Genomic DNA, 14,175 nt, shown 5'->3' on the forward strand with positions numbered 1-14,175 from the left:
AATAGTCTCTGGATTAAAAATGGACCGTGTTCCGTCAATTGACAGTGTGAACCGGTTTAAAATTTTGTCGGTTTAAAAAACGCAACAAAAAAAGAAATATCTATCAAAGAAAATTGTGAAGCAAATGCAATGATAAAACCGTTTGCAAAAAGAGGCTTATTTGAGCCGATCAGATGGCGTTACCATGGTCGGACACGACCAAGCTCCCGATAGGTGTAGCTATGGTTCAAGTCAGCCAGGTCCCCAAATGAAACCGTGGCATTTATGCCGATCAAGAGGCGTGGTAATGGTTTGGGTTCGACCAAGCCCCCAAGTGATTCTGTGGCCTTAGGCCGATCAAGAGGCGTGACTCGTTCAGACGTGACCAAGTCCCCAAGTGATCTGGTGGCTCTCGCCTATCAAGAGGTGTTGCATTGGTTCGGACACGACCAAGCCCCCAAGTGATATAACATGATGCTTTTGAAAAGCTAACTCAAGGGGTAAACCAGAGGCCGCTTTAGAACAACTCCGTGTAACCACACATGATGTAAAAGAACAGATACCCCGCTTTAGCTGAGGTTCCGGTTTATTATATTTAATCATAATATATACATCATCGTAATATGTACATAAGTAGAGCCAATGGCTCAGGTATAGTAAGGCCGAAGATGAGCTATGTTCCACAGCCTGTTGGTCTCTTCCTCTGATGTACGTGAGTCTTTATGCTCTCGAATATCGATCAGATAGTATGACCCGTTGTGCAGATTCTTGCTGACCACGAAAGGTCCCTCCCAAGGTGGGGATAGCTTATGCATATCAGTCTGGTCTTGGATGAGCCGAAGCACCAAATCTCCTTCCTGAAAGGCTCTGGTTCTGACTCGGCGACTGTGATAACGACGAAGATCCTGTTGGTAAATCGCCGAGCGGGCGGCTGCTATGTCACGTTCTTCATCCAACAGGTCCAAAGCGTCTTGCCGTGCTGTCTCGTTGTTCGCTTCAACATAAGCCGCCACACGAGGTGAGTCATGACGGATATCACTTGGGAGAACCGCCTCCGCTCCGTAGACCATGAAGAACGGCGTGTATCCTGTTGATCTGTTGGGTGTAGTATTGATGCTCCATAACACAGATGGTAACTCTTCTACCCAACAACCCGACGTTCTCTGCAAAGGAACCATAAGCCGGGGCTTGATGCCTCTCAAGATCTCTTGATTAGCCCTTTCTGCTTGACCATTGGACTGTGGGTGTGCCACTGATGAAACGTCAAGCCAGATGTGCTCCTGTTCGCAGAACTCCTTCATGGCACCCTTGGACAAATCGGTACCATTATCTGTGATGATACTGTGTGGAAAGCCAAACCGGAAAATCACTTTTTTGATGAACTGAACCGCCGTGGCCACATCACACTTGCTAACAGGTTCTGCTTTCACCCACTTTGTAAACTTGTCAACCGCCACCAGGAGGTGGGTCTTCTTATCTTTGGACCTTTTGAAAGGCCCAACCATATCCAGCCCCAAGTCACAAACGGCCAAGTAATTGGAATCATTCTCAATTCTTGAGCCGGCACATGAGCTCGTCTTGAAAACTTTTGGCAGCCGTCACATCGTCTGACCAGATCCTCCGCATCAGCATGAGCAGTTAACCAATAGAAGCCATGGCGAAACGCTTTAGCTACCAAAGATTTTGAACCGGCGTGGTGACCACAATCTCCTTCGTGGATCTCACGTAAAATTTCACAGCCTTCTTCAGGAGACACACAGCATTGAAATGCCCCTGATACACTGCAATGATGCAACTCGCCATTGACAATAGTCATGGACTTGGACCGCCAGATTATCTGTCGGGCCAAAGTCTCATCCTCTGGTAACTCGCCCCGGTTCATGTACGCCAGGTAAGGAAGCGTCCAATCCGGAATGACATGAAGAGCTGCCACCAATTGAGCCTCCGGATCAGGAATAGCCAAATCCGCTGCACTAGGGAGCTTGACCGACGGGTTGTGCAGCACATCCAGAAAACATTGGGCGGGACCGGTTTGCGCTGAGAGCCCAGCCGGCTTAAAGTGTCTGCCGCTTCATTCTTCCGTCAGTCCACGTGGTCCACCTGATAGCCTTTAAAGTGACCTGCAACAATATCCACCTCACGACGATACGCTGCCATGAGTGGGTCCTTGGAATCCCAAGTGCCAGATACTTGTTGAGCCACGAGGTCCGAGTCACTGAAGCACTTAACTCGACTTAGATTCATCTCCTTAGCCATCCGGAGACCATGGAGCAAGGCTTCATACTCAGCTGCATTGTTAGTACAAGGGAACATTAAGCGGAGAATGTAACAAAACTTATCACCTCGTGGGGAAGTTAATACGACTCCAGCCCCCGAGCCTCCCAATTGCCTGGATCCGTCAAAATGGATGGTCCAATATGTGTGATCCGGCTTTTCTTCAGGTGCTTGCAGTTCCGTCCAATCATTGATGAAATCAATAAGTGCTTGAGACTTAACCGCCGCCCGAGGCACATACTTCAATCCGTGCGGCCCAAGCTCTATAGCCCACTTGGCAATTCGGCCAGTCGCTTCCCGGTTCTGGATGATATCCCCCAAAGGAGCAGAACTGACCATCGTAATTGGGTGCCCTTGGAAGTATTGCTTAAGCTTCCGGCTTGCCATAAAAGCTCCGCACACCAGCTTCTGCCAATGCGGATACCTTTGCTTGGACTCAATGAGTACCTCGCTGATATAATAGACCGGACATTGAACCGGATGCTCCTTACCTGCCTCCTTTCGCTCCACCACAATAGCCACGCTGACCGCACGAGCATTAGCAGCAACATATAGCAGTAACGGCTCCTTGTCAATGGGAGCGGCGAGCACAGGCGGATTGACCAATTGCCGCTTTAAGTCCTCAAATGCTTCATCAGCAGCGGAACTCCAGACGAATTGATCCGTCTTCTTCAACATCTGATACAAAGGGATTGCCTTCTCACCAAGATGGCTGATAAACCGGCTTAATGCGGCAATCCGGCCTGCCAGGCGTTGAACATCATTAATACACTTCGGTTTAGCCAGGGAGGTGATGGCTGTGATCTTCTCCGGATTAGCCTCAGTTCCCCTGTTGGACACCAGAAAACCCAATAACTTGCCTGCCGGTACACCAAAGACACACTTGGCCGGATTAAGCATCATCTTGTACGTCCTCAGGTTATGAAAGGTTTCCTTCAAGTCATCAACCAAAGTCTCCTTCTCCCTGGACTTAACCACAATATCATCCACGTAAGCATGTACATTACGGACAATTTGCTTGTGAAGACAATTTTGTACACACCGTTGATAAGTTGCCTGGGCACTCTTGAGCCCAAAGGGCATAGACACATAGCAGAAGGCTCCAAAGGGAGTCATGAATGCCGTCTTCTCCTGGTCCTTAACTGCCATTTTGATCTGATGATAGCCAGAATATCCATCCAAAAAACTTAAATGCTCGCAACCCGCCGTAGCATCAATAATTTGATCAATACGGGGGAGGGCAAAAGGATCTACTGGACAAGCCTTATTAAGATCTGTATAATCCACACACATGCGCCGGGTGCCGTTTTTCTTAAGGACCAGCACCGGATTGGCAAGCCACTCAGGGTGAAAAACTTCAACAATAAAGCCAGCTGCTAAGAGCCTGGCTAGCTCTTCTCCAATCGCCTTGTGTCTTTCTTCGTTAAACCGACGAAGGAACCGTTTCACCGGTTTGTATTTAGGATCCACATTAAGGGTGTGCTCAGCGAGTTGCCTCGATACACCTGGCATGTCAGAGGGCTTCCATGCAAAAATGTCCCGATTCTCACGGATGAACTCGATGAGCGCGCTTTCCTATTTCGGATCCAAGTTGGCACTGATGCTGAACTGCTTGGACGAATCGCCAGGTACGAAGTCAACAAGCTTAGTTTCTGCTGCCGATTTGAACTTCAGGGCCGGATCATGCTCCGTAGTTGGCTTCTTTAATGGAGTCATGTCCGCCGGATCAACATTGTCCTTATAATACTTCAGCTCCTCGGTGGCACAAACTGACTCTGTGTAGGCCGCATCTCCTTCCTCGCATTCCAAAGCGATTTTACGGCTTCCGTGAACCGTTATTGTCCCCTTGTGACCCGGCATCTTGAGCTGCAAATACACATAACAGGGCCGTGCCATAAACTTGGCGTAGGCCGGTCACCCAAACAGGGCATGATATGGACTTTGGATTTTCACTACTTCAAACGTCAATGTTTCCGACCTGGAATCATGATCATCTCCAAAGGCCACTTCCAGAGCTATCTTACCAACATGATATGCTGACTTGCCAGGTACCACACCGTGGAACACCGTATTAGACGGTTTGAGATTTTTATCTGTTAGTCCCATACGACGGAAGGTCTCATAGTACAAGATATTAATGCTGCTCCCTCCATCCATGAGCACTTTGGTGAACTTGTAACCTCCCACCTGAGGCGCCACCACCAGAGCCAACTGACCTGGATTATCAACCTGGGGAGGGTGATCCTCTCTGCTCCATATGATTGGCTGTTCAGACCAGCGTAGATAACGGGGCACGGCCGGTTCAACAGAGTTGACTGCCCGCCTCTGAACCTTCCAGTCTCGCTTGTCCAAGCTAGTGGTGAAGACATGGTACTGCCCACTATTCAACTGCTTTGGGTTGCTCTGGTAACCTGACTGTTGCTGCTGCTGGTTGTAACCACCCTGGTTGTTTTGATTATTTTGATTGTTATGTCCGCCCGGATTACCATTAAATCCTGAACCGGAATTTCCTCCACCGTAACCCGGCCCGGATCCTGAGCCACCGCCGGAGCCGTGATCATACCGAAAAGCATTAGAATTCTTGAACTCCTACATAATGAAGCAATCCTTCCAAAGGTGGTTTGCTGGCACCTCCTTCGTCCCATGTCTTGGACAGGGCTGGCTCAGTAGATAATTTAGGCGGTCTGGGTTAGGGTTGGGTGCCCCACTGCGATTTGGCGGTTTACCCTTGCGTCGCTGGCCCTTGTCCTGCGCGTTGGTATTAGCCACAAAGTCCATGTTACCATCCGCTTTACGCTTGCCTCCACCACCATTGCCTGCCAAGTGATGCTGCAGACCTTTGGAGTTGCTATTCCTCTTTCCCTTCCCTGCCTTGTCATCATCAGATTCGGGATCCTTGGTACTATCAGAATCAGCATACTTTACCAAAGCAGCCATGAGGGTCCCCATGTCAGTGCAATGGCGCTTCATCCGTCCCAACTTCAGCTTTAGGGGCCCAAACCGGCAGTTGCCTTCTAGGGTTAAGACGGCGGTGTCAGCGTTGATGCGGTCTGATGAATGCAACACTTGTGAGACCCGGCGCACCCAATGAGTCGTCGATTCTCCTTCCTCCTAGACACAGGCAGCTAAGTCTACTATCGACATGGGCTGCTTACATGTATCCTTGAAATTACTGATAAACTGGGCTCGTAATTGGGCCCATGAACTGATAGAATTGGCCGGTAAGCTTTTTAACCAAGTGCGGGCCGTTCCTTCAAGCATCATGGTGAAGTACTTCGCACATGCCGCATCATCCACATCAAGCATCTCCATGGCCATCTCATAGCTCTCCACCCATGTCTTTGGGGGTTGATCCGCCGTGTAATTTGGTACCTTGCGCGGGCCCTTGAAATCCTTGGGCAGGCGTACATTGCGTAAAGCGGGGACAAGGCAAGGCACCCCCAAAGAGCTAGAAGTAACACCGGGTTCGACCAAAATAGTTGGACAAACCGGCGTAAGCTGCCGAGCCTGATACTGTGCGGCTAACTCGGCCTCCCTGCGCGCTCGGGCCCGGTCCACCACTTCCTGAGCGTTATTAGCACCACCCGCCGTGTTGTTGCCGTGGGGTGCTCCATGTCATTCATTACTTGACACTGCTGGTTCATACAAACGCCTACTATAGCTCCGGCTTGGACAAGGGGTCGAGTGGATCCGGTCGCGGCTGTACGAGTACGCTTCCTGTTGGACCAAAGCTGTCCTAAGAAGCTCCTTGACCCGTCGTGTCTCTACCGCCTGCGGCGAGTCACCTTCAATTGGAATGGCCTCCAGCCGTGCAGCAGCGGCAACGAGATTGTCCATTGGGTTGGAGTAGTGACCCGGTGGTGTTGAAACAACCTGAGGTATGACAGTGTTTTGACGAGGTGGATTCATCAGATGGGGCTGAACCGGCGCGCCGGTCCCCGGAGCTTCCGGCTGGTTTCCCTCCAGCGGATTACTGGTTCCTGCTCCGGGGGTGTTGAGAAGGTCTCTGGCCTCGAAAACTGAAGGCAAACGGGATCGGTACTTCCTCTTCATGACTTCATGCGACGCGTTCTGGTCCAACATGAGCCTGCAGGCTTGTGCGTCTAAAGCGGCCCGCTCTGTGGTCATCCTGGCATTCTCAGCTGCCAGGTCCGCCTTGGCCTGGGTGATCTATTCCTTCACCTTTGCAATCTCCGCGTTGTGGACTTCCTGATCCACCGGATTAGCTTCTGCCATAAGCGCAGCCAATGCATCAAATAGATCTGATAGAACTTGAGCCGGCGGGCGTGCAGAGCTTCCTGCCTCGGCAGCTGTCGCCGCTACTGAACCGGAGGTTATTGGCGCAGCGATCGAAGAATGAAGCACTGCTTGTGTGCCGGCCATGAATATTCCAACTCGGTTGGGTTGATCAGAGGGGTCCGAAATACTGTCGCCATCGGAACAGCCCCCAAGCCGGCCATCTTGTAGCTGATATAGAGATTCGGTTTCTCCGGTTGATGACTCGTCGCCGGAATAAACAACGGTCTCGCCGCGAGATTCCGATCCATCCTCATAACTTCCTCCATGGATGACTCCCACGAAGGCACGCTTCACGGCCGGTTTAACCCGGGCGGATCATGCATGCTGAGCCGTTTCGACGAGGTCGGTGCAGATGTCCGGCTCAGGGCCCGGTTCGCCGATCCTGCCGATGAAAATGTGTATGCCACCAAAGGGGACCCGGTACCCGTACTCAACTGAGCCGGCCTCGGGGCCCCAGCCTGCATCATCGATGTAGAGCTTGCCGCGACGACTCTTAGTCATCCGGCCCACAACGTAGCCCTCGAGTCCTTCAAAGTGGCCCTCCAAGAACTTGAAACCATCGTGCGATAGCCCCACGGTGGGCACCAACTGTCGTGGTTTTGTCACGGCAGATGTCCTAGAGAAAGGACTTAGTCGTGGAGCCATCGCGACGGGTTAGCTTGAAGGGGTTAAAGCGGACACAGGGACGCAAGAGAGTTTATACTAGTTCGGCCCCTTCGATGAAGGTAAAAGCTACGTCTAGTTGTGATGGAATTGATGGGGTTTCGATGACTAGGGAGCAAACAAGCTTTGCCTAAGTCTCGAGTTGTTGTCTGTTGTCCTTGAACCGCCGCCGAGTCGTCCCCTTATATACACGGGTGACGCCCGTCGGTTCACAGAGTCCCAATACTGGCTCATAGATGTGTCCGATTTGGTCTCTACTTATTCCTAACTTACAATACAAGTTAAATACCAGCGTCGGTTTATGGCTACAGGCCTTGAACCGACTATGGGCCTTGAGCCCTCATCTGCCTTCTTGGGCTTTAACATACTTAACTACTGACGAAGTTAACCCAGCCCAGATAGGCCGGTTTACGCCCAGTAGTGATATCCCCAACAGCGCCCGAAGCATGGAGCTGCGCTCCATTCGCTGGATCTGGCCCGGAGCCACCCTTCCGCCTCACCTCCTGCCCTGGTTGCAAGCCACCGCCGCCTGGATCCTCCCCGAGCTCCAAGTCTCCACGCCGCTGACCCTGCCGCTGCGCCGCCGTCGGTCAGCAAGCCTCACCTCTGCTTCGCTTGAACAGGGAGGAGAACGCATCTTCCTCTGTTCGCTCGGTTCGCCCGCGCGTTGACCGTGCCGTCGCCTGTCTCCTATGCGCGTGGGCCACAAGCAGGCCGGCCCAACGCGCACCCTACCGTCTCTCTCGCCATCGACATGGGCCTCAGCCCTTGGTGATCCAACACCCGAGCCCCCTTGTGCACTGTTGGGCTAGCCGGATTCGGCCCATTCTTGTTTTTTTCCCTGTCTAGCGATTTTAGTAATTATCTGGAGACTCCAATTTTATAGAAAAACCCTCATGTTTCATGCATTTAATAACTTCACAATCGTGCATCATATGTAAATAAATTATATATGTAAAATGCTTAGATTTGCATCTAGTTTCATAATATGCAATTTTCATGCATGTTTAAAATGTTTAAAAGATGTTTGCTTTAATTTGCTTAAATGCCATGCTAAAATGTTTTGTTTCATAACTAATTAACCATAGCTCCAAATTTAATAAACTCTATATGTAAATGGGGTAGAAAAATGCCTAGTTTATCATGATGGCTTTACTTTGCATGTTTAACAACTCTAAAATTTGGTTTAGGGCAGAACAGTACCAAATTCAAATATTATATGTGGGGATTTACTAGACTTGTTGTTTGTTGTTCCGGCCTCATTTAAACTTGCCTAGTGTAACATCCCAAATTTTCAATTTGGAATGATACACTAGATCATCATTGCATATCATATTTATTGCATTTTGGTTGATCCTAGAAATTTCACGCAACTCAAGGACCCTCGGAGAGAGTTGGGGATTTCGTTATTTTCATATTTGAGTTGTCTCAAAATTTGAAAATAGGGTCATTTGATTTATTTATTTTATCTTCAATTATTTCTATTATAAAAATTATGAGAGAGGGAATAAAATGACTTTCCCAAAATAAAGAAATATTGAGGATTTAATAAAAAAATCAAATAAGATTTTATTTGGTTTCATTTGCTATTTTATTTGAATTTAGGAAAAATGTGCGTTTTTCAAAATTGCATTAGGCCCCAAATAAATGTTCATCCTGGGCGGCTTGATTTTAGAAGCAAGGAAAATTTTATTTCGGGATTTTTGGAGTCCGTTTAGTATTTCTTTCGTTAGTTTTTCTGCGCGGAATTATTTAAAAAAATCCGAACCGACTCCGGACCGTACCCGAGCGGGACTCCGCCCGGCGGGCCTTTTTAAGCCGACCCCGCCGAGCCGCCGAAGCCCACCAGCCCGCCCGCCGAAACCCTAGCGTCGCGCCGCCTCGCCACCGCCTCGCGCCGCCTCGCCGCCGCCTCGCCCCGCGCCGCGCCGTGCCGCCTCGCCCCGCCGCCGCCTCGCTTCCGCTTCGCCGCCACCCCGCCGCCCCGCTGCCCGAGGTAGCTGCCGTCGCCGACGGTTTTCCTTAGAAAACCGCCCGGTTTTTTTAGATCCGCTTTTTTTATTAGAACGGTTCTTTTACGGTTTAGTTATTTAGCGAGCGTTCACTCGTTTGTTCGTTTTAACGAATGTGTTCGTCGGTTAGATCCAGATAACGAACATTCATTCATTAATCTGTTCGTCTATTTCTTTTTCTCAGATTTTCCGCGATTATTTCTGATCGCGATTTCTGATCCGATTTTCGTTTTAGTATAACTTTTCGCTCATTTATCGGAATCAGGCGATTCAAGCGCTTGGAGTTTCGTCTCGAAACCCTCTTTCCTTTTAACCAACTTAAATAAGTTTTTGCTTCTGTAAAAATTGCCTTAGATCCAGAATAGTAAACAAAGCCTGTTTCTTTTGCCGTTTGTCTTTCGTTGCTTCGTTCGATTTGATTCTTTTGCCGACCGGAGTTCTTAAGTTGAACTTTCTAGTTAGATCTCTTATTTGAGTTTTACCTGTGCATTAGTTGAGTACTTATTGTGTGTTTGTTTGTTTGCGATAGAGTACCCGGAGTGCGCCGTTTGTTACTTTGAATTGCTAGGTTTCCCGGATCATCAGCAAGGCAAGTAACACTTTGATCATACCTCCTACTACCCAGTTTTATTGCATTAGATCAATCCTCACACATTGCATGATTAGGATCTAATTAAATTGTGGGTTTGGGGAGTAGTTGAGGTAGAACCTATTACCTGTTTATTATCAAACCTTTGGGAGTTACTCTATGTTTCCTTATTATTGCTATGCTATGCTAGTAGACGTGGATTGGGTGAGTGTATCCATGACAGATGTGAGCTTTGTTAATTAATGGTTTATTTAAGGTGGCAACCTAAACACACATCTGGGTGGATTGAGGCACCTGGGTATTCCAGCGATTGCCTGTTTTCTTTTGGACCGCCACCCAGGCTCAAAGGGATCATGAGATTATTCATACTAGAAACTTTTGTGTGCAGCCACAAGCTATTATGGGCTCTAGCATAGTTGACTAAGTCGTGCGAACTCTTATAGTGGTAGACTAGCATATGTAGGGGATGTAGGATGGTACGGTCTACCCGTTCATAAGGTGCTAGCGCTTCTGAAAGACTATGTCTCGGTCATCCGTTTCTCAAACACCATGCAGTGCGAGAAAACCAACGGAGAAGATCGAGTCTTGTGGGGAAAAGTGTGCAAACCTCTATAGAGTGTATAAACTAATCATGGTTAGCCGTGTCCCCGGTTATGGACATCTTGAGTATCTAGTACCTGGATTATCATGTGAATCTCAACATGTTACTCTAAAATTAATTTTGTTGGGTTTGTTTAATGATGATGTTTAATTGGGATTGAGAATGCTGTCAACCATTCTCAATGTTTAACAACCACCATGATAGTTAAATAAATTTATTCCTTTGCAGCAGGGAAAAATTGGCTTTACGCAAAACTGTAACCATAGAGCTTTCCACCAGCCAAATATGCATGTAGAATAGCTGTTTCTTTCCATTACTCTCTATGTGTTACATTGCCAGCATATTCCATGTGCTGACCCCTTTTCGGGCTACAACGTTAATGTTGCAGACTTTTCAGACGACGATTAAGGAGTTTTAGGTCGTGGTTCTATACTCAGTGATGCCGTTGGAGTTGATGGACTCACTTATCTTCCAAGCCTTCCGTTGTTATTGTTATTAGATGGCCTTAAGCCATATTTATTGTAATAAGTTCTCTTTTGAGACACTCGATGTAATAAGTGTGTGATTGCTACTCTGCTATAAATCCTTCAAGTACTGTGTGGTGTCAGCATTACTGATCTAGGGATGACACCGGAGCACAGAGATTGGACCGTTTAAGGTCTGGTCGCTACAAAGATGGTATCAGAGCACACGCTGACTGTAGGACACGACCACTAAGCTAAAGACCTAGATCACTACTCACTCTCTTCTCTTCCGACCTCTTATCTTTTCTACTCTTTTAGGATGGCGGATGCAAGGAACAAGTTCACTCAACCGGATGAAGATAAACCCTTTGGACGTCACTTGAAGGAAGTCACTAGATACCTGAACATAGGAGTACCAAGCTTCACCGAAACCTACAACACCACTCTACCTAAAGAAGAGCGCTGGATGATTCAAGTTCAAGTTCCAGGAAGGACGTTCATGCCAGTCACTGAGCCCATAGAGTTTTCTTTCGATGCACCAACTTGGAATCTAGGAAAGAGCATGGCAGCTCACATCGCCATGGGACGCATTGGAGAAGTCTAGCGCAATGATCTCAAGGATACTATTTACTAGATTTGTGGGCGCCGAGATGAGCCCTGGGAGATGATTAGCACCAGAAAGGATAGATCAATTGCAGCTTTTATCCAGGAGTTAAACCAGCACATTCAACGTCAGGAGAACCAGATGTGCGCCGACATGATAGACCTGAAGAAGGCAAAGACAAGAATCAAAGAACTGGAGGAAGAACTCAAGGCTACACGTGAAGATTTTGAAGAAGAAATTGAAGTATTAGTGGAAAAGAATGACGATCTGATCAAGAAGATTGGAATATTCATGGGAGACCCTACACCAGTAGAAGAAGACGAAGAACCCAAGGAGATTCGCCCGGAAGACTACATCATCATCGACGACACCGACTCGGATCCAGATGATAGCGATGATGACTATGTTGATGAAGCTGGAGCAGATATCATGGAGTCTGCAACCGAAGAATATTTCTAGTAGACCACCCCAACAGTAGTAGTAGTCCACCATGTAAATATAGTAGTCCGAGCACTTTTGCGATAGTTAGATCGATTGTATGCCCTTGTTTGATTGATTAAATGAAGTGAATTGTTTGCTTTTGCCTCATGTGCATATGGGTAGTGTTTTCTCTTTAGGCCCCCTCTATTATTAAATCTCATCTTTTCTAAACCCTCAGATGCCTCCGAGACGTGACCCCGGATTTACCTTTCCACCGGAGCTCACTCACTTGATCCAGCAGCAGAACACATTGATGCAGTTGCTAGTCCAGAATCAGAACCAGGGGAACAACAACAACCCACCACCACCACCACCTATTGATCACTTAGCCCGTTTTCTTAGGCTGAATCTGCCGGTGTTTTCCAGTAGCATCGAGCCGATAGTAGCAGATGATTGGCTCCGCAAGATAGCTAGAGAGTTGACCACAGCAGGATGCACGGATGCGAAAAAGGTGAAGTTTGCCGCACATCAGCTTGAAGGACCCGCAGCATCATGGTGGGAGAATTTCACAGCCACTTTCCCTGTCGACACTGTCACGTGGGACCACTTTCAGCAGGCTTTTCGAACTGCCCATGTTTCAGCAGGAGCTATGGCCATGAAGAAGTGAGAGTTTCACAACTTGCACCAAGGAGGACGGACAGTTGGCCAGTATGTGGAGGACTTTAGTAAATTAGCACGTTATGCCCCAGATGACGTTGCTACGGATGCAGCAAAGCAGGAGAAATTTCTGGAAGGACTGAATGATGAGTTGAGCATGCAGTTGATGGTAGCAACCTTCAACAACTACCAAGAGTTGGTAGATCGCGCTCTCATGATTGAAGGGAAGCAGCAGCAAATTGAGAATCGCAAGAGGAAGTATGCACAAGGAAAGTACAATTCAGGAGCTCAGCAGAAGCCACGATTTACCCCTAGGCCTGGAGGACATTTTCAGCATACCCATGGAGGAGGAAGCTCGCACAATCACAATGGCCCCAAGAATGGTAGTGGGAATGGAGGAAGCAACCGCCAGAACCGCACCCACCCATCAACCCCAGCCAAGAAAGACCTGAGCCAAGTCACTTGTTTGAAGTGCCAGAAGACCGGACATTATGCCAATGAATGTCCTGAATCCCAGAATGGAAATGGCAATGGAAGCTCTGGGAAGAAGCCGAACCCTTTAAACAGGGGATAGGTGAACCACGTTAACGTGGAGGAGGTTGAAGAGCAGCCGGATGCAGTAATCGGTAAGTTTTTCGTTAAGTCATTTACTTTACTCGTTCTTTTCGATACTGGTGCATCGCGTTCATACATATCAAGGGGATTTGTGGATAAGTATAAACTGCCAACCCAAGCCCTTAGGTCACCCATGTTAGTAACTTCGCCTGGAGCAGAATATATGGCTAGTCTATGGTGTGATCGGTTACCATTAAGAATTGGTAACTATGTTTTTCCCTCAGACCTAATAGTGTTGGAATCCCAAGTATTGGATGTGATATTAGGCATGGATTGGTTGTCAAAGTATGAAGGGAATATTAAATGTGCCAGCAAGTCAATTTTGCTTACCACCCCAGAAGGGAGAAGGATCAAGTATGTATCCCGACATGTGCCAAAAAGGACCCAAGTAAATTGTTTAACCGGAGTTGTGCAGGAGGAAGTACCAGTAGTGAAGGATTTCCCTGAAGTATTTCCAGAAGAGTTGCCAGGCATGCCACCGGATAGAGATATTGAGTTTTTGATTGAGCTTTTGCCAGGCACAGGGCCAATATCAAAGAGACCATATAGGATGCCTGCAAAGGATTTGGTGGAAATTAAGAAGCAGATTAAGGAGTTACTGGATAAAGGATATATTCGCCCAAGTTCATCGCCTTGGGGATCGCCAGTACTTCTAGTGGAGAAGAAGGATGGATCGTTAAGGATGGTTGTCGATTATCGAGGATTGAATTTAGTAACCATCAAGAACAAGTACCCACTACCAATGATCAATGATCTGTTTGATCGATTGCAAGGAGCTAAGGTATTTTCCAAGATCGATCTGCGATCAGGATACCACCAGTTGAAGATTCGAGAACAGGATATACCTAAGACGGCTTTTACCACCAGGTATGGGCTGTACGAGTATACCGTTATGTCATTTGGTCTGTCTTACGCACCTGCATATTTTATGAACATGATGAACAAAGTGTTTATGGAGTTCTTGGATAAGTTCATCGTAGTGTTCATTGATGATATCA

This window comes from Triticum dicoccoides, chromosome 1A, assembly GCF_002162155.2.
Source record: "Triticum dicoccoides isolate Atlit2015 ecotype Zavitan chromosome 1A, WEW_v2.0, whole genome shotgun sequence".
In the NCBI taxonomy this organism is placed as follows: domain Eukaryota; kingdom Viridiplantae; phylum Streptophyta; class Magnoliopsida; order Poales; family Poaceae; genus Triticum; species Triticum dicoccoides.